At 45.9% G+C, this 26292-nt stretch overlaps 1 protein-coding gene across 1 annotated transcript in view; it reads right to left on the bottom strand.

Moving 5' to 3' along the window:
- Window positions 1–26012, bottom strand: part of ZMIZ2 (zinc finger MIZ-type containing 2) — a 106758-nt gene extending 80746 nt beyond the window's left edge. The window contains exon 1 of the mRNA XM_081171628.1: window positions 25552–26012. The gene's annotated coding sequence lies outside the window, so the exon portion shown is untranslated. The remainder of the gene's footprint in view (window positions 1–25551) is intronic.
- Window positions 26013–26292: the final 280 nt, after the last annotated feature.

Genomic DNA, 26292 nt, shown 5'->3' with positions numbered 1-26292 from the left:
ATGTAGCCTCCCATCCCAATCTCTCTCCTGAACAAAGCTGTGCCTCTTGTTACAGGAAACACCAAAACACCAAGGGGATGATCTTGCATTTAGGCACTGATGTCTAGTGGAGACTGAGCACTCCTGACTCGCCTCTGCTGCTGTGCCTTAAAAAAAAAGGGGGGGGAGCTTAGGTCAGAATTGTCTCAACTGGGCCCAGGTGGAGTTAGGGAAATCTGAATTCTCAGATGACACGAACAGGAGCCAGATGGTGCAATTAGGTCTCTCCAACCCTGAGTGTTTAATATTTTCAGTGTGGTGGAGGAAGGCATATTTTCTGCTATTTTGGATCTCCAGAGGGTTGTGCACCATGTGTGTATTTGTCAGCATCTTTTATTTTTAATTGTTACACTTCTAATTAGACGCTTTTCCAAGGTGATTCCCAACTTTTTGTTTCAAAGCAATATTGTTATGGCCATTGCATACATCCACCGAGCGGAACTTCTTTTTCTTTTTTAATTACAAAAAGCAGAAAGTCTATAGGCATCTCAAGAGTCCTTTTAAGAATCTCAGCTTTTATTTAGTTAAAAATAAGTTTCCAGCACTCATGGAATGAAAAATGATTCTGAATAAAGTCTTGAAAATTAAAAGGGATTTTCAAATTTTATTGGAGATTTATTTTTTTTAAATCATGAGATTTTAAAGCCAACAGTTTTCAATTTTGGGAAGCTAAGGCATGGGTTCTAAACCCTTGACAATACCAAGGTTCATCCTCACTCTATGTCTTAGCCTGTGAAAAGTGGGAACTCTTCAACAGTGAACAAAAGTGGGAATGATGTTTCTTATATGTCTCCAGCTCATGATTCACTTCTCAGGGCCACACTGGATGTTAACAAGTTCCTACTTACTTTTCTAAGCTTTATACTCTTATTACTCAGGATGCATTCATCAAAATACAAGATGTAAGCCAAGATTTTTAAAAAGTCAAACTACATGCAGACAGGGTTAACAATAACCTGAGGGGTTGTGACCTGAGGGTATTCAACGCTGCCATGAAAGGTTGTTCCAACCTATGATAGCCACTTGTGCCTCTGCCTTCAACTATATTTCAGGAAACAGCAAATGTGCACAAAATGTACAGGATTCAAAATTTTAGAACAGGAAGGTGACAAACTGAAATTGCAGAGTTATGACAAACTTAAAGAGAAGGTGTGAGACTGGTTACATTATTTTCAAATAAGAGAGGTTTATAACTTGGATAAAAAAATTGGTTTCCAGGTGGAAAAATCAAAGTTAGAAACAGAATTGTTAGAACCCAATGCTAAGATACTTTCAAGAATGTATAATCTGCTGTTGAAATGGAATACTGAGGAAGAAACGGTAAAATCTGCAATGATAAAATGGGCACAAGATATAGGATATAATATTATGTTTGCTGACTGGGAGAAGTTGTGGACCACCGGGATTAAATTTACGGCATGTAATGCCCTAAGAGAGAATATTATGAAAATGATGTACAGGTGGTACATGACCCCAGTCAAGCTTGCAAAAATATATCACTTGCCCGATAATAAATGTTGGAAATGTAAAGAAATTGAAGGTACATTTTTTCACCTTTGGTGGACGTGCCCAAGGATTAAGGCTTTCTGGGAAATGATATATAATGAACTGAAAAGGGTATTTAAATATACTTTCCCGAAGAAACCAGAGGCCTTTCTGCTGGGCATAGTTGGCCAATTGGTGTTAAAGAAGGATAGAACTTTTTTTATGTACGCTACAGCAGCAGCAAGAATTCTCATCGCAAAGCATTGGAAGACGCAAGACCTACCCACCTTGGAAGAATGGCAGATGCAACTAATAGACTATATGGAAATGGCGGAAATGACTGGCAGAATCCAAGACCAGGGAGAAGAGTTGGTGGAAGAAGATTGGAGGAAATTTAAAACTTATTTACAGAAATATTGTAAAATTTTTGAATGCTGATGACATTGAAATGAATTGAAGGGATTCTAGCAACAAGGTAAAATGTAAGATGGGATTGATAATAGATAAACTAATAGGACATAAATTTGCTGAACCAATTTCTAAAAGGGATACAAAAAAGGGAGACGTGAGGAAGTCAGGAAAAAAAGTTAACTAAAGATGAGAAATAAAGAAAGAGGGAGTTTTTGTTTCCTTTTATATGTGTTTTTTCTTCTTTTTTGTGTTTAATGTTTGTATTTTTTGTATTTTGTGATTTTGTATTTTTCTGTTTTTGTATTTTTCTGGACTTTTCTATTGATAAAACCTAATAAAATATTATTTTAAAAAAACCAAAATGTACAGGATTCACCCCAGATTTCAAATGATCACATAAAATACACAAGAGTTCCTGATTCCACTGACCCTGCAAAGAGTCAACAAAGAAGGGTGACAGGTACCCCTTTGGGGACGTATCTTCCCTTTCCTCTAAAAACTGCTTCCCTTAAAACAGAGGTGGGAAATGTGGCCCTCCAGGCTTCTTGGTCTGGCCCTTGCAACTGTCCCCAGGCTGCACCCCATGTCCCCAGACATACAACACACTGTCCCTGCTCTGCCACCTTGCAAGCTTCTGCCTTGCTGAGCCAATGCTTGGGTGTGGAAAACCTGTGACTTTTGCATGGCTGGAATGCGGCCTATTTCACAAAGGTGAGAATGGCTCTGCTCATTCCTGCCTCTGGCTCCACCCAGTCATTGACATGCAGCCCCTAGTAGGATCCCCACAGAGGAATGTGGCTGGTGAGGGTGAGGCCTGGGAAGAGTCCCAAAAACCAGGCAGAGAGGCCTGCAGGGCTGCATGTGGACCCCAAGCCGCAGGTTCCCCATCTCTGCCTTCCAGTTCAAAGCTTGAAACAACAAAAATTTATTCTGGATGTGCCAAACTAGCACAACCACCCAAGAGCTGGATGGGGAAGGACAGAGCCTCTGGAGGGCAGGTTCTAAACACACCCTGGTGGCTGGGGCAATTTTTTAAAAAGACAATTGCTGCTGGCACGGCATCAACTTTTTCACATCCTTTTTGCGGCTGGGTGGGCAGGCAGGGAGGAAATTGCTGGAACTCTTGGTGTGGAGGAGCCCAAACTGTTCAGCCGGGAGGCAAGGCCCTGTGCGCACACTCACAGCCCATCCCCCAGTGCAAGGAATCCAGAGCTGCTCTGACCCAGATTTTCAAAAGCCTCGCAGGCCGCAGCTGATCAGATGATACTCCCAAGCCTGCTCCGCACTTGGCCTCTTGTCTGCTCATCCTCTGCTCATCTAAAGTCTAAGCTTTCTGCACTCTCTTCCTCCCTGTGCACAAAAAAGGCAGGAATCCCCTTCCTCCGTGGGGTTGTGGGAAGGGGTTATTTCCCCCCTCCCCCATTCTACCCTCTCGTTTCTCGCTGTGTTATTTTTGGCCTGACACGGGAGGAGTTGACGCGATAAAAGAACGCAAAGAGCAACACAAAAACACACAGGCAGAATGCGCCAAGTGAGGATAAAAAAACCCATCTCCAAAATTTGGCCCTATAGCTGTATGGAAGTGGGAAAGTGGGGGAGATTCCTCTCTCAGTGAAAGAGACAACAACCACCCATTCCCTCTTTCCAGCAACATCAATTAGCTCTTGTTAATTAATGTAGCATCAGTCACATTTCCCCTCAGCAACCACAACTGACACTGCATAATTGTCCGTCAGCACCCAGTGAAAAAAGGGCGAGGGACCCACCCTCTCACCTCAATTCAGCCAGCTTGCACAGAAGTCCATGAAAGATAATGATCCACACACAAAATATGTTGACTAACCCTGCCTGCTAGTACACACCAACAGCTTGAAAGCGACAGGGAACACCCCATGGTTAAAAGGGCGTTTAGTGGGGTACCTAATTTGCATTATGGAATGGCAAGTAAGGCAATTACAGTCTGGAAGGTCTCAAAAGTTCCCCAGGACTCTTGGAAACACATGGCAGCAGCGTGGTTAGGGCTATTCCCCCAGCAAGGAAGGAGGCAGTGGGTGGGGGACACCCTGCAGAAATGAGACAACGCTTGCTCACTTAGGGAATCCCCAGGCCTGGGGTATTCTTTTCGAGAGTCAGGGCTTTCGAGAGAGATCTTTGTCACTTGGGCTACAGATCCAGCGTGGCATAGTGTCAGAGCAGGACCAGTCAGGTAAAGGTAAAGGTAAAGGGACCCCTGACCATTAGGTCCAGTCGTGGCCGACTCTGGGGTTGCGGCACTCATCTTGCTTTATTGGCCGAGGGAGCCGACGTACAGCTTCTGGGTTATGTGGCCAGCATGAATAAGCCACTTTTGGTGAACCAGAGCAATGCACGGAAACGCCGTTTACCTTCCCGACGGAGTGGTACCTATTTATCTACTTGCACTTTGACATTCTTTTGAACTGCCAGGTTGGCAGGAGCAGGGACCGAGCAACGAGAGCTCACCCTGTCGCGGGGATTTGAACTGGAGACCTTCTGATTGGCAAGTCCTAGGCTCTGTGGTTTAACCCACAGCGCCACCCGCATCCCAGGACCAGTCAGACTAGGGTTCAAATCCTCAATCGGCCATGAAACTCACGAGGTAAACCTGGGTTAGTTTCTGCCTCTCAGCCGCAACCTACAGCACAGGGTTTTTGTGGGGGTTAAATGAGGAGGTTGTACACCCCCTTGGAGAACAAGGTGGGAAATAAATGCAACAAATAAATTAAAATGAATAAATAAATATATGGTCGCAAGGCCAGGGACTGGGCGCCTTTCAAAACACATGCATTTTAAATAAAATGTGCATGTAAGAAGCTGCTGTTGCCCCAGGATACTGAACACTTGGTATCACTTTCTGTATTAGTATCATGTGCTGAAACAACGGCACGTTTCTGACAAAATGGACACCTCGGGCCTGATACAGACACACATCTAACATTTTGAGGAAAGTTACAGATAGGTAGCCGTGTTGGTCTGCCATAGTCAAAATAAAAAAATTCCTTCCAGTAGCACCTTAAAGACCAACTAAGTTAGTTCTTGGTATGAGCTTTCGTGTGCATGCACACGTATCTGAAGAAGTGTGCATGCACACGAAAGCTCATACCAAGAACTAACTTAGTTGGTCTTTAAGGTGCCACTGGAAGGAATTTTTTTATTTTGAGGAAAGTTTACATTTACATGTTTCCCACCAGCCTGCTCGACATCCCAAGATAATTTCAATAGGAAGAGTAAAAAAGTCAACGAGAACAAGTGAGGTGTGGTGAACAGAGTCAGACATGGCACAGAGATACTGATGCTCACCTATGAATCTTACTTAAAGATGCTGAACCAAGTCACCATCACTCAACCTAAACAGACTGTAGAATCTCCCCCTCCATAGCCTTTGCCCAAGGTCCAGCTGGATCCCCATTTCTGAGTTTCAGACAAGCTGTGAAGATTTTATTTCATCTGACTTGTGGCTTGAGTGAACTCTATGAACTTATTTTTTAACTTCAAATCATACTAGCTGATTACGTCTTATTTTGATCCTGTACCGCTTTTGGTTTTACATTTATTTTAATTGTATGATAAGTGCATATTACTGGAATTATTTTTGTAAACGGTTTTGAGGTGAAGTAGGAGGAAGCTGGTTTTCAAGACCGAAAAGCAGGGTATGAATAAAGAAAAACAAAGAATCCTTCCTCACAGGATTGTTGTAAGGAGAGATGGTGCGGCAAGAGAGATGGACCACACAAGCTACTCAGAACAATCTGGATAAGAGGTTGGATTAAAACGTAATACTAAATATCAGAGGAAGCCTGCAGATCTGATCGGATTTGCATGTTCTTAAAATAAGCAATGGAAGAGGAAGTGCAAACTCTCTCCTTCTCCTCACTGACATCCCAAAGTTACGCCAAAAGCCAGTTCTCATTTTATTGGTCGAGTCTGGTTAAGGGTTTGCCCCCAACCAAAATATACAAGTCTTTTGGCAAGTGTGAAGTGAGCACCAATGCCCCTTTAACCTACTCTGAAGTCCTTCCCCAATCCTTTCTGACCAGCCTTCTCGATATTTTTAAAAGGACAGGTGCCTAATTCAACACAAACATGAGCCTCACGCTTGACAAAAGTTTTGTACACTGTTTTGTTCACACCCAGCTACAAAAGTTGGAGTGAGAACTAGCCCTCAGAAAAATTAACAATGGCATTTGCACTTACTAAGCCAAGATACAGACAATCCTTTTGCCCCAGTCCCTTTGCTCCTCCCTTCACAACATGCAGCCATGAGTGGGAGATCTCTAATTAACCATCGTTTCCCACTTCATCTGAACTGGAACAAGTCACGATCTGAAATCATAGACTGACACCAGTTAAAGATCCTAACTTGTGCTGAAGCAGGCAGCCATAGATTTCCAGTTCAGATGAAATGGGAAATTATGGTTCCCTGGAGACTTCAAGTTGTGCCACAAATACAGGACCAACAGGTAAAAGTTTTGTAAGTATCTTGGTTTATTAAGCAGTAATATGATTGTCTGAAGGAAGCCTCAGAACCCTAGGAGACATCAAACTGTGTGGAGAATGAGCCTCTGGTCACAAAAACCTTGGTTCCCCACCCCCTCCAGAGGCTCCTTTGTCATGGAGAAGATTAAGCCTTGCCAAGGGACCTTTCACCTCCGAACTGTGCATTCCGCTGCTGTCCTGACAATACCCAAGCAAGAGGTCAATCAAGACAGGCTCTCTCCAGAGGGTGGAGTCATGATGCTGGAGGAGTGGAATGGAGCCATGGATTAAGAAATATCCTGAGCTGGCAGCCAGAGTTGAGAAGGAAAAGACTAACTGAATCTAGAGGAAGAGGCCACCATCAGATCTCAGACAACGCTATTGAAAAAAGAATGGGACAAGAGGAAATGGAAGAAAATTTTCTCCCAAGTTAGTATGCAAAATCATGGCCAACAGGAAATGGAAGACATGGATCTGGGTGTGAATTAATGAATATACAATAGATAAATCACTATGTATTTCTGCTCTAATATACGACCACAGTGAGGCTTCTGTGGGAATAAAGATCAAGGATTTATTATTCCTCAATAATGGGGACAAATTTGTTATGTTGGACTGGAGGAAGACAATTGTTGACATTTATCAATAATAGCCTGGAAAATCTCTTTTAGACTTTTTGCCTGAAAAGAAAAATAAATGATCTTGAGATGTCTGGATCTGAGGTCTACAAAAGCATTGCCTAGCTGTGGTACGAACAGAATACATGAGTTGCATGCTCAGTGGCAGACCAAATGTTTTGCATGAAATCAGATTCAAACCCTGGCATCTACAGGAGGGACTAGCAATGACTCCTGTTTGAATCCCCGGAGAGGAGCTGCTAGTCAGTGTAGGCAATACTGACTTAGGCTGACCAACAATCTGACTCAGTAAAAGGCAGCCTCCAAAGTTCCTATGACAAATGATGTTTTCTGCCCAATCCCCAACCCACATCAGTGAGCAGCCTCTCTTTTCTGCAGTTCCCCAGTTTCCTTTGATGTTCCTAGATGGAAAACCCTGAAGAATGCTGCAGAAAGAGAGAAAGAACCTGTCTGCACAACTCTTTTGCATGCCCAAATTTGCTCCAAAGTTAAAGAAGGATGAAGCGCTCCAGGAAAATATCTTTGGTTCTCCGAGCATACAGTGTGACCATACTTTCATTTTCTCTTGTAATTGAAAGGATCAGACTGAAAAACAACTTACTGGTGCCTTTTCTGAAAGGGTTATCAATAGGGCAAGGCCAGCATGACGTTCTCAAGGACCCAGGGGCTGATACAGGAGGAGCTGCACAGATCTAGCTCTAGATAACACACATCAGGACAGGAGTAGGCTAATAAGCATGCATGTTTTCAACTAAATAGTAGTTGCAACCACAGGTTTAGATTCTCTAGTTACCATAAAAGGATGCTTGGTTATCACAAAAGAAGGTGAAATGACTTGATCGTTAGGCGACTTCCGGTTGATTGCGAAGCCATGAGCAAGCGGGATTCAGCCCTCCAGGGAGAATCCAGCTTTTCGGGGGGGAATGGGGGTACTGCGTGGGCGCTGCAAGCCCCCAAAACCTCAGAAGGAAGATTCTGAGGGCAGGTTCCCAGCAGCACCAAGAAGCGGTCTCTCTGCTGCCTAAAACACTCCTTTTTGGAGCGAGAAGATTGGCAAGATTGAGACGCCGGCGCGGGACGCCATTTTCTACTCCCGAGAAGCACAGCCTCAAGCTTACCTGGCACAGCTATCGATTCTAAGCCATGGCCTCTCAACTGGCAGACTTGGGCCAATCACCCACTTTCTCTTCCTAGCCTACCTTGCACGGTTGTTGGAGAGACACAACGGGTGAAGGGGAGAGAACCATGAGTGCAGTGTTGAGCTATTTGGATAGGTTAGAAAACACCACTCTGAATGTGTGAATGGGTTTATGGTTACTCAGCCGGAGAAAAACAACATGCCCCCCTCTCTTTCTCAGCCTCTCATCAAAGGCAGGGTCTTACTACTAGAGGGGGAGAAGCTTAAGTTCAGGTATGAGTCATGATGTCATGAGTCAGGTAGATCTTGAGCCAATCAAAAGCATCTAGCATTTTCGATGGCTTTTTGGAACAAAGGAATGAAGTCTGACTCACTCGGAAGAAGAAAGAGAGCAGCTTGTCCAGTAGGGACTGATTAACACTTAGGAAGAAGGCGTATCTGGAGAGGACTGTCTGCTAGCCCCAGTTTGTGAAAAATCCTCATAATGGACAATGGGAGAACAAAAGGTAGTCAGACCTGATGGGCAGAGAGTGTTTATTTTGAGAAGAGCAATTTAATAAGGATAAAAGGTGACTGTACCTTGGGCAAAGGGGCTGCCAACATTTAACAGAGAACATCATCTCTGCCTGTCATTGTGTCCGGTTTAAACATTGGCTTAACCAGTATTAAACAGAGCCCAGTTACTAGAAAACATAGTTCTTCAGTATGAGCTTAGAGCAATGCCCTTTACCTTTTAACACCCACACACTTGGGCTCTGTGGTTAACCAGATACATAAGCGTCAGCACCCTACAGCAGTCTTTGCAGTCTGGTGCCTTCTAGCTGCCTTGAACTACAACTCCCATCAACCATGTTGGCTAGGACTGATGGGAGTTGTAGTCCGAAACAGCTGGAAGATACCAGGTTGGCCAAGGCTGCCTTAAGCATTCATGAAACAGCAATAAAGACTGAGCAGATCACAGCAGACCTGCTGCACGAATATCCAAACTCTGTCGAAAGCCAATCATAAAAGTCATGCCTGCTTGTGGGAAATAAGTGTGTCAGGCAAAAGTACGGCTACAAGCTTTTCACGCATAGGAACATTTTTAATTTTAGGTATTTGTTGCTTCCTACCAAAGAGTCTCAAGGCAACCGAGAACAGTAACACACCTATGCAGATGCAATTCACATCATTACAGCGTTTAAAACGAAGGACACCACACCAGTAGTTCACCATCCTTTAATAAAAATTGATAAAGAAAGATTTCTTTTCCCTATTCAACACAAGAACAACCAGCAAAGAGCTCGGAGAAAACAGCTGCAGGAACCAAACATTATTAGCACTCAAATGCATCAGACAATAAAGAGGTCTTCACCTGTTGCCCAAAAGATGTTGGTGTCAGGCAAGCTTCCCTGGGGAGAGTATTCCAGGCTTTTTGGAGTGGCGTGGAGGGCTACCATCAAAATAGCCACCCTCCGGACTTCTCCTGGAGGGAGCAGACAGAGGAGGATCTCTGATGAGGATCCTAGGCCATTGGTTGTCAATCAGTGCGCTGGGGCACCCCGGGGAGTCTTGAGGAACGTTCAGGGGAGCCCTAGGGAGCTGTCCTTTCATTAACTTGCAGTCCATTATCTTCCTGCATTATATTTCTCTCCATGGAACATTCAGGGGAGCTGGCGGGGTGGGGTTGCACCGGGGGGAATCCCCACTTATGCAAATCCTGTAACAGAACCCCAGTGTTAGTGGCTCCCAAAGGGGAGCCACAGAAAGAAAATGGTTGCCGTGGACTCAAAAAGGTCGAAAACCACTGTCCTAGGGTACAGATAGGCTCCTCTGGGGAAAGGCAACTCCTGAGATATTGAAGTCTCAAACCACGTAAGGCTTTATAGGTTAAATCCAGGAAAAAATGGCCCCAAAACAACGCCACTCCAGGAAGTTGCTTGCTATACTACCAAGTCAGACCACTGGTCCATCTAACTCAGTACTGCCTACACTGACTGGCAGAGGCTCTCCGGGATCTTTCCCAGTCCTATGTGAAGATGCCAGGGGTTGAACCCAGGACCTTCTCCGTGCAAATGATGTGCTCTACGAATGAGCTACAGCCCCTTCAAAACAATGCTCACTGTTTTTGTGCTGTGGCCACACAATCCCAGGTCAACAAATGGACATTTGAAGAGGCCACTCTTAGCAATGGAGTGCTTGAGGATACAAAATTGTTCCTTGCTAGTCAGCAGACACTCCCAGCTATCACCTTGAGGAACAATACCTGGACAAATACATCAACCAATTCATACTGATGATACACCTTTTTTTTTTAAAGCCTCTGGACAGGTCACCTAGATATTCTCCCGAGAGAGTCATCACAACACTGGCCTTTTCCACCAACATCTCTCCATGGACTTTCCCATGACTGAATCCATTTCCTTAAGACACAAGCCAATGGAAGCAATGGGATCTTACAAGTGGCTAAACAGAATCTACATCAAAGGTCACAGATTTTTCTCAGGCCTGTGGACACCTTTTCAAACCTGATGAACTGTCAGGGGAACGACACACACAAGCACACACACCCCAACCCATTCTATTGCCTACAACAGTATGCTCCTTCCAAGCTGAACCCTACATCAGGACAAGCATAGAAAGATGAAAAGGGGAAAAAACAACCGGGAGCAGCAGGGCAAATCAAACCGTAAAACCTTCAAAGTGCATTGGCAAACAAATAAGCAGTATCATTGGCCACCAAACACAAACTTCTTGTGTAGGTAACACAGAAGCTGCTCTAAAGAAAGACAACCACCATTTATAAACTAGCCATGCTACGAATCACCTTTAAGCAAAAGCAAACTATGGGTCAGTTCAGATGGAATGCCAAATCAAAAGTGTTGCTACTTTAAAAGGCCCTGTGCTAACACACACATTCCCCTGTTTCTCTGCATAATGCAATGAGGCAGTTGGTGGCAAAGGGCCTTCTCAGTGGTGGCCCCCAATTATATACCTGAAGGAGTGTCTTTATCTCCATCGTTCTGCCCGGATACTGAGGTCCAGTGCCGAGGGCCTTCTGGCGGTTCCCTCGCTGCTAGAAGCCAAGTTACAGGGAACCAGGCAGAGGGCCTTCTCGGTAGTGACACCCACCCTGTGGAACACCCTCCCACCAGATGTCAAAGAGAAAAACAACTACCAGACTTTCAGAAGACTTAACAGACTATTGTATTTTAATATTCTGTTGGAAGCCACCTCGAGTAGCTGGGGAAACCCAGCCAGATGGGCAGAGTATAAATGATAAATTATTTATTATTATTATTATTATTATTATTATTATTATTATTATTATTAGGAATGCGTCCTCTGACATGGCACTACACTATGGAGCCACCTTTATACACTCCCAGGCCTTTCAATGTACCAACATTAGTTTTAAACTGATTTTGTCCTGCTGTGTTTCTGCCGGCTTTTACATGGCAATATGTGCTGATTTTTATTGTTTGTAATAGGCTTTTATTGCCTGTGTGTGTGTGTGTGTGTGTGTGTGTGTGTGTGTTGGGGGGGGTCTGTATGTTGTAGCTTGTATTTTTAACCATGTTATAAACCGCCCCATAAATACAATAAATAATGACAACATTTGAATATAAAGCACACACACACACAAAAAGCTTATCTTGGAGGAGATTATACTGTGGGACATGGTGCGACTCCTTCCTCTCCTCGGCTACGTGCCAGTCCCTCTTTCAATCCAAGCTGTGTGGGGTGCCCTTTTGAAAAACAAAACACTCTGCCACGTCAGTCACCCGACCCACCAATGCCGGACATCTGTTTGCACCATCATCTGTTTGATGCCCTACAGGGCACCAGCTTGTTTTTTTGGCCTCGGTTTTTGCTTCCAGGACTTTGAGTGTCAGGCTGCCTGGTTTGCACTGAGCAAACAGAACTAGATTGCTAGGTGGAAAAGTTAATACCAGCTATGCTTTGCCACCCAATAGCACAATACTGGACAAGGCGCCGCAAAAGCAAAGGTGCATTGCCAAAAATAAATCTGAAAATGTGTTGTTGTTTTTCTGTGCTCCCTCCCTCCTTCACCCTCCCCCTCCAGTTTTTGAAAGCCCCACTCTCAAAAACTGCACACCTCCACGTTCCTGCTTTAAAGCACCTGACCTTTAGAGACACCTGTTTTTAAAAGCCCTTACTGCATTATATAAGCGAGTGGGCGGATGACTCAGTACTTAACCTAGTTACCTAGTGAACTATTTCACCACTAACGCAACTGGCAATCTCCTCGGGGCAGTGGGAACGACGGCACCACCCCCTGTGTTGGATGTGGAGAAAAGGGACAACCATAGCTGTGTTCCGAGAAGCAAAAATAGCCTAGAGTGCAAAGCCACTTGGCTTCCATGGGACAAGTTTAATGGTCTTAATAAACGCAAGCAGACCTTAATATTTAACCTGATATGCCCCATGGAACAATAAAATTATTATGGAATTGCATTCTTCCTCCAAGGGGTTCGGGTACATGATCCCCCCTGCAACCCACATTTTGCCCTGACAACAACCCTGTGAGGTAGGTTAGGCTGAGAGCTGGTGACTGGGGCAGGGTCCCCCGATGAATTTCATGACCGAGCCGGGATTAGAATGTGGGTCTCCCCGGTCCTAGGCCAACACAAAAACCACTACCCCACACTGGAAAGGCACTGTGTGTTTGCAAAAAAGCACTTCTTGAAAGGAGGTTATAGGACTAGGAAACCCTTGTGAGCTAGGAATCAGGCAGCGGGGGTTCACATCCGAAGCAGACACCTCATTTCCAACTTTATGCATGCTAGGAAAAGGTAAAGGTAAAGGGACCCCTGACCATTAGGTCCAGTCATGGCCGACTCTGGGGTTACGGCACTCATCTCGCTTTATTGGCCGAGGGAGATGGCGTACAGCTTCCGGGTGATGTGGCCAGCATGACTAAACCGCTTCTGGCGAACCAGAGCAGCACACGGAAATGCTGTTTACCTTCCCGCTGGAGCAGTACCTATTTATCTACTTGCACTCTGACGTGCTTTCCAACTGCTAGGTTGGCAGGAGCAGGGACCGAGCAACGGGAGCTCACCCCGTCGCGGGGATTCGAACCGCCAACCTTCTGATCGGCAAATCCTAGGCTCTATGGTTTAACCCACAGCGCCACCCGCATCCCTAGGAAAAGGTGCTGGGTGCCAAATAAAATATCCAGGGCATCATCGAGTCTGATGTTCTATGGGGCCATGGCATTCTGAAAAAGAGGAGCTTAAATATGACTGCAGCATTCTGTGAATGAGATACAGGCAACACCAGGTAGCCTTCACCCACGCAGGCCTTCTGTTGTCACGGGAGATGGATCTAACCTTGTTTCATCTCTGCTGTGATGTTCCTTGGATCCCTCGCAAGAGTCTGTCTGATCGGCAAGGTCACAGACGTCACATTAAAATTTCCAATGCCGCTACCTACTGCCTAGCAGAAACAGGACTGAATACAGACAGCACTTTATTTTGTCTCCCCAACATTTCCCCTTAACTTTTTTTTGCACTTCATGTTACCTTTCCCACAAAGTAAAAGCCACTTCTGGAAACCTAGTGGGACCGAGCAAAAGTTTAGCACTTGTTTCTGTGTTAATGGTTTCCAGAAGAAGAAAAAATGTCACTTGCAAATTGTCCGTGTCAAGCTTACTCAGAAGTCTTTGGCAAAGGACCGTATCAAGAACTTTCTGAAAGTCAAACTGCTGTACTCCCTGCCTACTGCATCATTCACCAAGAAAGCGCTCAAAAAGTTAGTTGGCCAGGACTTACCTTTACAGAAGGCCGTTTTATACCAATTTGATACCAATTCTGCATCAGCTACACTGACTGCAAATATGCTTCAGGCCAAATTCAAAGTGTTGCTCATGGCTTTTAAAGAACGTAACGGCTTAAGGCCAAGTTACTTGAAGGTCTGCCATAGGCAGTGAAAGCCTGGCTAATTTTGAACACTGGGTGCATGAGTTCTGGATTGGCTCTGCCACTGCACTTGTCCATACCCTTATCCAGGTAATCTGCAGCAGTGCATGTTATTAAATAATAAAATAAGCTCTGTGCCCATAAAGCAATTTGTTTGAAAATGGGCCTGCATGTTTCGACTAATTATTCTGCAATAGCTACCACCTCCCAGTTCTTAACACTCACAATCTCCAACATCACTTAGAATCAGGCCGCACCTACAGAGGGTATGTTGAAAAGCGTGATGAGGAAAGGAAAACAGAGAAGAAAAAGTAATCCTCTCGACACGCTGGCTTAAGGCTGTCAGACTCTCACTGGGCAGGGCTGCAGAGGGGTTGCCAACTTTTCAGCCAGCCCCTGTAACTGTGCCTCTAGCACCTGTCAAGTTTACAGAAATTAGCAGGCGATGGTGTCTAGCTCCTTGCCAGGAAAAGCCTGTGTATCAATTAAACGCACAGAAGCAATGCCATTTAAATAATAATAATGACAGTGGCAGCAATTCACACGCTGTTCTGTTTACCCCTGGTGGAACCACAGGCAAAAAGGTTCTGGGGAAAAAAATACAACTCTCAGATCCTCCAAGTGTCCCTATTTTCCAGGGACAGTCTCGGATTTAGAGAAGCCATCCCGGTTTCTGATTTAATCCCAGAATGTCCCACTTTTCCTTGGAATATCCCTATTTTCATCAGAGAAATGTTGGAGTGTATGGAGTTATGCAACCCCTGAGATAAGGAGGTAAGTAATGATACAACCTTAAGAAGATTTTAATGTTTGATGTTTTATTATGTTTTTCTATATGTTGGAAGCCGCCCAAAGTTGCTTGGGCAACCCAGCGAGATGGGCGGGGTATATTTTATGGTTATTATTATGATTATGCAATAGGACATCCCTACTTTCATCGGAGAAATGTTGGAGGGTATGAATATTAGTATGGCGGCATATACCTGGATAGAAGTTGTGTTATTTGTTTGTTTGTTTACTGCTCTTTATCAAAAGATCTCAGAGGCCAGGCAGTGTTATAACATGAGAAACATATTCCAAAACATCAGTGATAAAAATGTAATAAAAACATAGTAAAAAACATACTGACAGACAGCCTAATAGTAAAATAATCATCATAATAACAGTCTCTCCCCCACACTTTCACAGGCCGTTGATTATTTAATAGCCATAGGCCTGGAAAAAAGAGGAATGTTTTTGCCTGGCGTCTAAATACATGTAAGGATGGTGCCTGGCAAGTCTCTCTGGGGAGAGCATTCCACAATCGGGGAGTCACCACAGAAAAGTTGTAGTCCAACAGCACCCAAAGGCCAGAGGTTTCCATCCCTGGCTTAATGGAAAAGGTGGACTTGAGGAAGAAATTAAAGGAATTATGAGGTGCTGGTATCACAGAGGCATTCTGGGAGGCAGTTCCAGGCATAGAAGTCAGTAAGGAGAAAGCACAGTAATGTGAAGAAGCAAACAACCTCCTGAAATTGTCAAAGAGGCACATTCTTTGCACATTAAATGCCTTGAGCAACACCAATAATGTAGACTGTAGATATTTTAAAGTGGAATTGACATAAATTCAAAGCCAAACCTCAATTTCACCACAGTGATTTTGAACATTTAAGTCATCTGTTCGCAAATAGTAATAACAGCTTGAGACATAGTAAACTGATTTTCAGAATTATATGTTCTCAACTGGGCCTAGTGGTTGAGGGGTTCTCATATGAAACAGAAGAAAATATTTCATGGCTGCGGGGTGTGGGGGAGATGGGGAAACCTTGGCCCTCCAGATGTTGCAGTCTCATTAGTCACAGACAACATCACCAATGGCCAGGGATGATGAAAGTTCCACAACAGGCATAGGCAAACTCGGCCCTCCAGATGTTTTGGGACTACAACTCCCATCATCCCTAGCTAACAGGACCAGTGGTCAGGGATGATGGGAATTGTAGTCCCAAAAACATCTGGAGGGCCAAGTTTGCCTATGCCTGTTCCACAACATCTGGAGGGTCTTCAAACTTATTTCATTGCTGCAAAAAGATTCCTGAAGACCAAGCTGTCCTTAACAGCCACAGAAAACAGGCCATTCAGAGTATAATGGCCTGTTTTCTGTGACTGTTAAGGGCAGCTTGGTCTTCAGGAATCTTTTTGCAATCCTGTTTCCTGCTTCTCTGCCTATTTAACTATTCAAAGCACTACAAACAAGAAGGGGGGGGGGCCAGAAAGGAGGTATCCTGTAAATCAGTGATGGGGGAACTTTCGCCTTCCAGCTGTTGCTAGGCTTACAGCTCCCATCGTCCCTGACCACTGGGTATGCTGGCTGATGACAGCTGGAGCCCAAGTACAGCCACAGATTCCTCTTCCATGCTGTAAACACCATGCTATTGCTACATCATCAGCAAACTATGGGCAGCAGAGGAGCAATCAAATGTTTGCATACTTCCCTCCCTCTGCTATGCATTGCAAAACTAGCATTTTAGAGAGGCAGATAGCCTTCTACAGGGCTGAGAGCATTCAAATATTTGACCTCCCTGCTGTAGACTGTACTGGTACAGCCCAACTTGCAGATGCATCATGTAAAGGTTGCTGGTTGTTTAATTTGGCTCTAAAACCTGAAAAACTTTGTTCCAGGAGACTGAATATCAAGCCCTCCAACAGGCAACTCCACTAAATTTTAACCAAACTGGCTTACTGCCTTGTGTTGTTTGCATATTTATCTCCAGATTTACTACAATCAGGACTATTTTTGTTCCCTGGTTCCTAGTTCCCTGTTCACATGGGTTCTGAGAAACATAATCGAGGCTGCAATCCCAAGTACACTTATTAGGAAGTAAATTTGGTGGTTATTATTTCTGAGTAAACATGCTTAGGATCATGCTTGTGAGTTAAGGGCTACAGGAAGATAAGAACTACACTGTAAACTTATTAGTATTTATTTTACTTCAAACATTTTTCTACTGCTCTTAGGTAAACCTCAGGAATTAGATTCCATAAAACTATTTCAAAAGAATACAGTGGTACCTTGGTTCTCGAACTGAATCCGTTCTGGGAGTCCGTTCAACTCCCAAAACCATTCGAAAACCAAGGCACAGCTTCCGATTGGCTGCAGGAGCTTCCTGCACTCAGGTGGAAGCCATGTCGGACGTTCATCTTCCCAAAAACGTGCGCAAACTGGAATACTTCCGGGTTTGTGGCGCTCAGGAGCCGATTTGTTTTGACAACTAAGCCGTTCGGGAACCAAGGTTACTGAGGAGTAAAAACTAGATATATATTCCAGATATATATTTATGTGTAGTATTCCTTCATTTTGTTTTACCAGATCAGATATCATGCTAAACCATGGTTTATTGTTACAGGAATGGGCTGCGGTGAACCTCTAACGTATGTACTCATTGCCTTCTTCAGCACAGTCATGAGATAAAACTTTTACAGTAATACCTCGGGTTACAGACGCTTCAGGTTACAGACTCTGCTAACCCAGAAATAGTACCTCGGGTTAAGAACTTTCCTTCAGGATGAGAACAGAAATCGCGCTGCGGTGGCGCAGGAGGCCCCATTAGCTAAAGTGGTACCTCGTGTTAAGAACAGTTTCAGGTTAAGAATGGACCTCCAGAACGAATATAGTTCTTAATCCGAGGTACTACTGTACTTCTGGTTTTGATTAACTGTAGTTTAGCGTTACGCCTGGACCTTAAACGGTGGTTAATCTTAAATACAGTTTGTTGAAACAAGCCAGCTTCATAATCCATGGTTTGATTCGGGTATGCTTCACGCAAACAACTGTAGGCTCACATAAATTGTCAACCAAAGAATGAAACGAAATCAGAAGTGAACATTTCCAGTCTCCTCTTCAGGGCTGTGTCACAGGAAGAGAAGAAACAAGGGCAGAAGCCCAAGGCTGACTGCAGCTTCTTTTCATCATGATAACAAACCATGGTTTGTCATGACATTTGAACCAGCTCAGCATCTGTAAAAGCCATAAGACAACTCAACCTCCTGCCAATTTCTTGGCTAAAAGTTAACAATTTGTAGTATTATTTATAGCGGCTACCCTCACTGCCTTTTGTCCTGAAAACAGTAAATCTGATCAGCTACAACCAGTGCTGTTTTTCTAGAAAAAGAGGTGACGGAAGTAAGTTCCAGTGAGTTCTGGCTATAAAAAAGCTCTGGCTACAAATAAGAAATCTGTCTTATTTTGGCTCCGAGCAAAATGCCTGGAGCAAATTTCAGTCAGCTCATATCAACCAGCTCTTACGGAAGTCCTACATTCCTTACTAGGAGCTCATCCAGACTGCATTTTGTGCTGATTTTCTAGGCACAAAGTCCGTGCGTCAAAGCTCCGTATCCAAGCAGTGTTTTGTTCTGTTCTGTTTTGGTCCCAATGCTTTCCCTGGGAAAACCAGTGTTTTAACACTGAATTGGAGCTGATGGCAACTGGTGATTTCATGGATTGCCATTTGCTCTAGTTCAGTGTTTCCCAACCGGTGTTCCGCGGCACACTAGTGTGCCGTGAGACATCGGCTGGTGTGCCGTGGGAGGAAGGCGGGCGAGTCGGGCGGTGAGAGGCGGCGGCGGCGGCGAGGATCCGCGTCGAGCCGGGGGCGGCTCCGCGGTGGTGGTGCCGAGCGGCGGGGCAGCGCGCGCAAAAGGGAGGATCGCGAGACAGCGGAGGAGGAGGAGGCCGGCATGTCCGGGCAGCAGCAGCAACAACAGCAGCAGCAACTCCCGCCGCCGCCCCCTCCTCCGCCCGCTATCGCCGCCACCACCACAACAGCCGCCGCCGCCTCAGCTGCCCTCGCTCTGCTGCCTCCTCCCACCCCGGCAAGGGGGAGGGAAAAAACTTTCGCTTTTGTGCGTCCCTCCCGGCGTGACGCTGCGCGCTGACGTCACGGGGCGGGGCTTTAATGGTGGTGTGCCGCGAGATTTTTTTCCGGCTCACAGGTGTGCCGTTGCCCAAAAACGTTTGGGAAACACTGCTCTAGTTCTCCTGTAAAATGTGGGTTTTCCCAGGGAAAGCGCTGAGTCTGGAAAAACCCATCAACAACAACCACCACCTCAGACATGGTGTTTTAAAGCACTGACCTGTGCCTGGAAAGCATGGTGCTGATGGAAACCTGGGTGAGTCCTAGGAGACACTATAAACAAAAACAAACAAGACAGCTGCCATTTCATACACTCTACCTACACATGCCATTACCATTTACCCAGTTCAACCCAACTTGGAGATGCTGGGGATTGAACCTGGGACTGTCTGCATGCAAAGCAGATGCTCTACCACTGAGCCACAGACCTTCTAAAGCAGAGCTTAGTCAGGATCTACTGGTAGATCCTGGGCTGATGTGCAGAAAATGGATTTCCAGCTCCAAATAGTTTTTTAACGCCAGCAAATTACACTGCAAAAATATTTGTATGAGTGCACCAAGTCTGGTATGTGATAACTGCTTATTGGACTCAGTGTAGGGGTTGCCCTACATCAGGCATGTTCAAAGTCCATTTGGGGGGCCTAATCCAGCCCGCCGGTCGATTTAATCCAACCCCCATGGCAGTATATGTCCCGGGGTAAAACCCTAAAAAAAATCTCAGCAACTTTGGTCGGCCCTCATGCATGTTCACTTCATCAAATCTGGCCCTCTTTGAAAAAGGTTTGGCCACCCCTGCCCTACTTCAGAATTCCTGACACTCACAAAGTTGTTGTGCTTTTTTATGAAGACCCCAAAATTATTGAGCTTTTTTTGTTCTGTTGAGCTTTTTCCATTGAGTTGCCATATATCCAGGTTTTAAAGCCTAGACCAGGGTCAGCAACCTTTTTCAGCCGAGGGCCGGTCCACCGTTCCTCAGACCGTGTCGTGGGCTGGACTATATTTTGGGGGGGGGGGATGAATGAATTCCTATGCCCCACAAATTACCCAGAGATGCATTTTAAATAAAAGAAGAAGAAGAAGAAGAAGAGAAGGATTTTGGATTTGATATCCCGCTTTATCACTACCCAAAGGAGTCTCAAAACGGCTAACATTCTCCTTTCCCTTCCTCCCCCACAACAAACCCTCTGTAAGGTGAGTGAGGCTGAGAGACTTCAGAGAAGTGTGACTAGCCCAAGGTCACCCAGCAGCTGCATGTGGAGGAGCGGAGACGCAAACCCGGTTCACCAGATTACAAGTCTACCGCTCTTACCACTACACCACACTGGCTCTCCACATTGTACTCATGTACAAAAAGCACACATTCTACTCATGTAAAAACACCAGACAGGCCCCACAAATAACCTAGAGATGCATTTTAAATAAAAGGACACATTCTACTCTTGTAAAAACACGCTGATTCCTGGACCATCCATGGGTCGGATTTAGAAGGCGATTGGGCCGTACCCGGCCCCTGGGCCTTAGGTTGCCTACCCCTGGCATTGACCCGGGACAAGTCCTTTCCAGGGGTGATTCCGTTTGTGGAAAGCTCTTCTGAGTGAGGTGCCTCGGTCTCCCTCGTTGCTGACTTTTAGAAGAAATTTTAAAGCATTTCAGTTTATCCAGGCAAGTGGTGGCTGAAAGATAGTATTCCGGGGCAATGTTTCTAAACAGTTTCTATAATGGTTTTTAAACCGTTTTTGTAAATGTTTTTATCATTGCTGGGTCTGCCCAACTCCTTAGGGGGGGAAACACATGGTATAAATTGAATAAATAACAAATAATGTTTACTGATAACATTAGCTGACCGTGTCTATGAGCTCTAAGTATAGCTATCAGCTATTGAAAGTTGTTTTGAGTTATCATATTGAGTTACAATCCTGGAGTGTCTGCAGGAACACAATGGGTGGGATTTGGCTGCTCAAAGAGACGGATGCTGCTACTGTAGTCTTACTCATCAAAACCCAAGGAACTAATTCTACGTGTGCAAGTCATTATAGGATTAACATATCCTGTAATATTTATCAACTCATTCGCTTTTGGACTGTCTCCTCAGAACTTAAGTGTTCCTAACTGACTGGTTTTGACCTGCTTTGGTTCCTAATCATACCAAATGTGCCTGGAAATTATTATTATTATTAACTGTACTTATTAGTAGATACACACACACACACACACACACAGTAACTTACAATATAATTAACAAAGTTAAAATCAATGCAAAACCAAAACAAAATAAAAGCTAAGATCATTCATATGCATAGAAAGCAGCCTAGCACATCCCACCCATTAAAGAAGGCCAGAATACCCTAAACTCTCCAAATTAAAGGCCAAACGCCTGGATGAAACTGACTGTTTTTGCCTGGTGCCTAAAAGCAACGAGTGATGGGCCTGCCTGAGGAGAACATTTCTTAAGTGGGCGGGGGGGGGCACCAAATAAAAGGCCTGTTCTTTCTTGCATTGCCACCTTCCATATCTCCCTCAGAGGACACTCTGAGAAGGACCTCTGAGAAAGTCCTTCAGAGAAGGAATGCAGGGTCAAGATTGGCTCATTATTACCTTCCTGACACTCACAGCTGTGAGAGAGTGGTGCTACTTTCCTCCCCCCTCCCATTTTTAGGGAGTTTTTCTTCTGAAGGTTCTTTTTGTTTTGTTTTGGTACTTTTATAAAACCTTAGAATTTCCCATATCTGCTGACACCTTCCCTCTCTTGTGTGGGCGACAGTGCCCAGCAATGCACTCACTCAAAGCCTGAGAACCTCGCCATCGCACAGAAAACCCTTTTCACGAAATGTGTTTATCCTTATAGTTGCATGCCTCGTGTGTGATAAGAAACAAGTCATGTCCATGCATGGATCAATCAGACCGTTCTAAGGTCTCATCTGCACTATGCGTATAAAGCAGTATCAAACCGCTTTATATCCCGGATGCCCCCAAATGAGACTGGGAACGGTAGGTTGTTAAGGGTGATGAGAGTCGCTGGGAAAACCCTATTCCCCTTACGGAGCTACAGTTCCCAGGGAAGTTGAAGAATAAACCTCCCTTCCCAGGGAACTCTGGAAATTGTAGCTCTGTAGGTCAGCCAGCAACTCTCAGCACCAGAATACAATGGCAAGGTCTGAGCTGGTAGAGGCAACTGTAGACTGGGCTTTGGGCTGAAATGTGTGATGCACAGACCCAAACACAAGCAGGAGTCGGGCGTCCAGTGCAGCATTATCCCATGCTCACTTCATGACCACATGACTATCATGCATAGGTTTCCAGCAGCAGGTTCCCAGTAACCCCAGTTAAAAGGTTCTCAGGTAGAAGAGCTGGGAAAGGCTGCTTTCCAAGATCTACTTTGAGCACTGCCAGTCAGAGTAAACAACCCTGGGACCAATGGAATAACCTTAGTCTAAGGCAGCAGCTTAAAAGCCACTTCATCACTGTCTCATCAGCTGCAGCAACAGTGATGGAAACCAATGCGCCAGGACTCTTAACCAAATACAAAGCTAGAGAGAGTTTATGCAAGGATTGTGCATGAGCAAAAAGACCCCGCAAACCCAACCCTTCTCCGTCTAGCGCAGTGAAAAAGCAACCAAGGGAAAAGGAAGCAAATCACACGGTCTCTGCCTTCCCCCAAATTCTCCCTCTTGCAGGTGCCCAAACATCGCCATGGCTGCCATATCCTACAAGTAACATGGTAAAAGAAAAACAATACACCCAAGAGAGAAGGAAAGGAGACCGGCAAGATGAGCTTTGCAGAACCAACCAAACCAGCCAAACTCCTGCTGAGTATTCCTGGCTCTGTGATTATTCTGGTTCATTCATGAAATCTTAGTGCTTAATATGTGTTTATAGACTCAAGCTACTGACTGCGAGGACGGGCATGCCCTCCCTCCTACGGCTCCTCAACCAGACAGAAAAGGGGGAGGCATCACCTCAGATTGGCAAGAAGTTCTGCTTGATGCCCCATTATTGTGCCCTAGGTGAACAAGACAGGGCCTTTCTGTTTGTGGCACTCAGACTGCAAAGATTCTCTGCCTTGGTTCCCTTGCAGAGAACAGCAGCTGCTTTACTTGCAAATGGTCTCAGGTTCTCCACGTAAGGCTGTGAAAGACCCTTGCCTGAAGCTCTGAAGAGCTGTAGCTAGTCAGGGTAGGTTATGGAGAGCCAATGTGGCACATTCCAGGTCTTGTCCTTAGTAGTGTGCGGTCAGTGGACTAGGGGACTAGCCTAGTCTCCTGAATGTTCCTTGATGCCTCCTTCCCAAAGCCTAGGAAGCTTCGACCCAGCTTAGGAAAAGAGGCGCAATGCTCACATGCGTGATGTCACGTGCGCAACATCGCCCCACCAATTGCCCTTGCAAGTTGGTGCCTCTGGCCCTAACTGAAAAAATTCACTGCACACCACTGGCTCTTGTACAACTGCCACCACCCCTGACCACTGGCCAGGCAGGCTGGGACTGATGAAAGCTGCAGTCGAACAACATCTGGAAGGAACCACATTGGCTAGCTCTAGTGTGGACAATCCTGAACGGATTCCCCTGGCCTAGATCCAAATGATAATGTTTCATGACCTGGCCAGATATTGACTACATCCAACCCTCCGATCTGTCTCTCTTGGCCCTGCCCACAGTTTCGTTTTGTTATTCTTTCATTCCTTTGGTTTCGTTTGTTTCTTTATTTGTTGTGAATAAAGTTTCTCTCCCCTGCACGCTTTGATTTTCGGCCACTTAGGATGTTTCGCCAAGGGTATTTATGACATGTTTTACTATACAATCCTAGGCATGTCCACTCAGAGATAAATCCCACTGGATTCAATAGGGCTTACTCCCAGGTTAGTGTGTATAGGATCACAGGATTAACAGATCAAATAAAAGGCCCCTTGACAGTCTGGGAGGTTCCTTGCCTGGACGCTGATGCTTGCTGGCTTTACGCTGATCCAATAAACCCCAAATTCAGGTAAACCTGGGAAATGCTCTGGCCCAGACAGATTAGCAGTGTCTAGAAAAGTCAGAAGCACAAGATTGAGTTGAGCAACCAGCAACCGGGAAAAGAGGATGCTCTCTCTCCCACCCCACCTTGCTACATTCATCCGCCCAGAGCAATAAGATAATTTTTTTAAAAAAAATAATACCAGAAAACAAGAGCAGTGTCAGCAGACAGCTGGAGACCTACCCCTACTTGCCAACAGACCATGATCGGTGCACAAAACAGGAGAACGGTGGAATCTCAAACTTGTGTTGCAATCAAAAGGCAGAACAATAAACTTCTTCTTTTTTGTTTTTTTGCTTAATGGGATATAAAAATACCATCCAGCTCCAGAGAAGAACAGATTGTACTGTGTGAATATCCTAGCAGCCTGACACCGTCCTGTTCTCTACTTTGGACTCATGCAAGTGGAGCACCTCAAAAGGGGTGAAGATGTGGGGAAATCTACAGCTGACACCCACGCTTCCTAAGTTTCTGGCTTTGAAAAGCCCCGCTCGCCTTGCACCCACCACAGATGACTGAAACCGTGCATGAGACTTCCACAAGATCAGTCAGCAACATTACTTAAAAACTAAAGTCGCTAGAGGAAGCAGCTTCCAAGCTCTCTGCAGTACCTGGTCTTCTCACACTCTCCCTTTGGAGTAGGGTTTTTCAGACACAAACTATAGGGTGGCATTTGAACAGGGGCCTTGGCATTTAAGATGTCCTCTAACAGCCGTGCACAAGATTTGCTTATCGGTGGAAGAGATATCCTTCTCAAGTACCAATGTATCTCCCCTTTTAAAAAAAACCAACAACAGCGTTGCAGGGCCACCTCATTCTCAGCCTGAATGTCCAGAGAATGGCATCTCTGCCGGCAGGAACACCAAGTGATTTTACTCTCACCTCCACAGCACACAGGAGCCAACAACTGGCCAGGCAGCAGGTGCTCTTCGCAACAACCCCGCTCAGCCTCACAACACCCCCCTCCCCAGGTGCCCACATCTCCCATAGCAGGTGCCTCATCGTGCCCACATCTCCCCATGGCATCAGTTTCTGTTGCCATAGAAACTCACTTTCTCTCTCTCTCTCTGGCACACTTTAGCAAATAATTATAATATTATTATTTTTTTAAATTGTTTGCAGAACAACAACAAAAAAATATGGCAGCCTGGGTGAGGTGGGTGCCCCCAATATCTGGGTAGGGTCCCCACCTCACCCACCCACCCCTCTCTCCGTCTCTTCTCTTTCTGCCCACCACCAAACCCTCCCAGTTGCCAGCATGGAAAAAACAACAGGGGAATCCAGGAGCGCCCAGCAAATACGAACAAGAGGGGGAGATATTTCTCAGTGAAATAGCAATTGGGGGGGCGAGGTTTAAACACACACAAAGCTTTCTCACACACACCACACCACCTCTCCTCTCTCCCTGGGGAACGTGCCCCCTCCGCCTCCCCCCCCCCAAAAGCCACAACCAGTAACACAACAGATCCACCTTACCTCGCCTCCCCCCCCCCCACAAAACCCCCTGCAGCCGCCACTAACCTCCGAAGCAGGAGCCTGCGGCTGCCCGAGCTGAGCCACGTTAAAATGGCCTTTTTCTCGCCTGGCTCCTCGTCTCTCTTCCTGGCGTGGAGGGAGGAGAAGGAGGAGGGCTCGGATGAGCCGCCGCTCTCCCTTCTTCTTCCCTTCTGGGGTGTGTGTGAGAGAGAGTGTGGGTCTTCAGCAGATCCTTGCGGCTCCTACAGATCTCTCTGCCCTTGCTCCATCGCGTCCGCTTGGCTGTGGCTGGCGGGGGGCTGGATGGGAGGCGATTGTGTGCAAGTAACAAAGCCCCCCCCCCGTCCCCGCTCCTCCTCCTCTTCCCTCCCCCGGTGCAGGCGGCTTCTGCTGCTGTTGGCTCGCTCGGCTCGGCTGCTGCTGCTGCTGCTACTACTGCCGGAGCCACAAAGCTGCGAGCGCATCGCCGCTCTCCACCTCCATTCTGCCTGCGCTTTCCACCTCGCAGCTCCAATTGCACAATAGAGCCCCGGCAGCCTCATCAATATTCATGGCCCTCCTCCTCCTCTTAGGCTAGAGCAATAGAGCTCCTATCTCCCGGTTCGAGAGGAGGAGGAGGAGGATGGTGAGGAGGGAGGGAGGGAGAGAGGAGAGCTTGCTTTGCATTTTGCACCGCACTTTGCGTTTTGCAAGGAGCGCGCGCCGGGGGAAGGGTCCTCCCGGGGCGCGAGAGGAGGGCGATGCTGCAAGGCTCGCAAGCGGGAGCCGCGTCTTCCCGCGGGTGGG

Source organism: Podarcis bocagei (genome assembly GCF_964188305.1).
Source record: "Podarcis bocagei genome assembly, chromosome: 15".
Lineage (NCBI taxonomy): Eukaryota > Metazoa > Chordata > Lepidosauria > Squamata > Lacertidae > Podarcis > Podarcis bocagei.
This window is presented reverse-complemented; position numbering and strand designations above follow the sequence as displayed.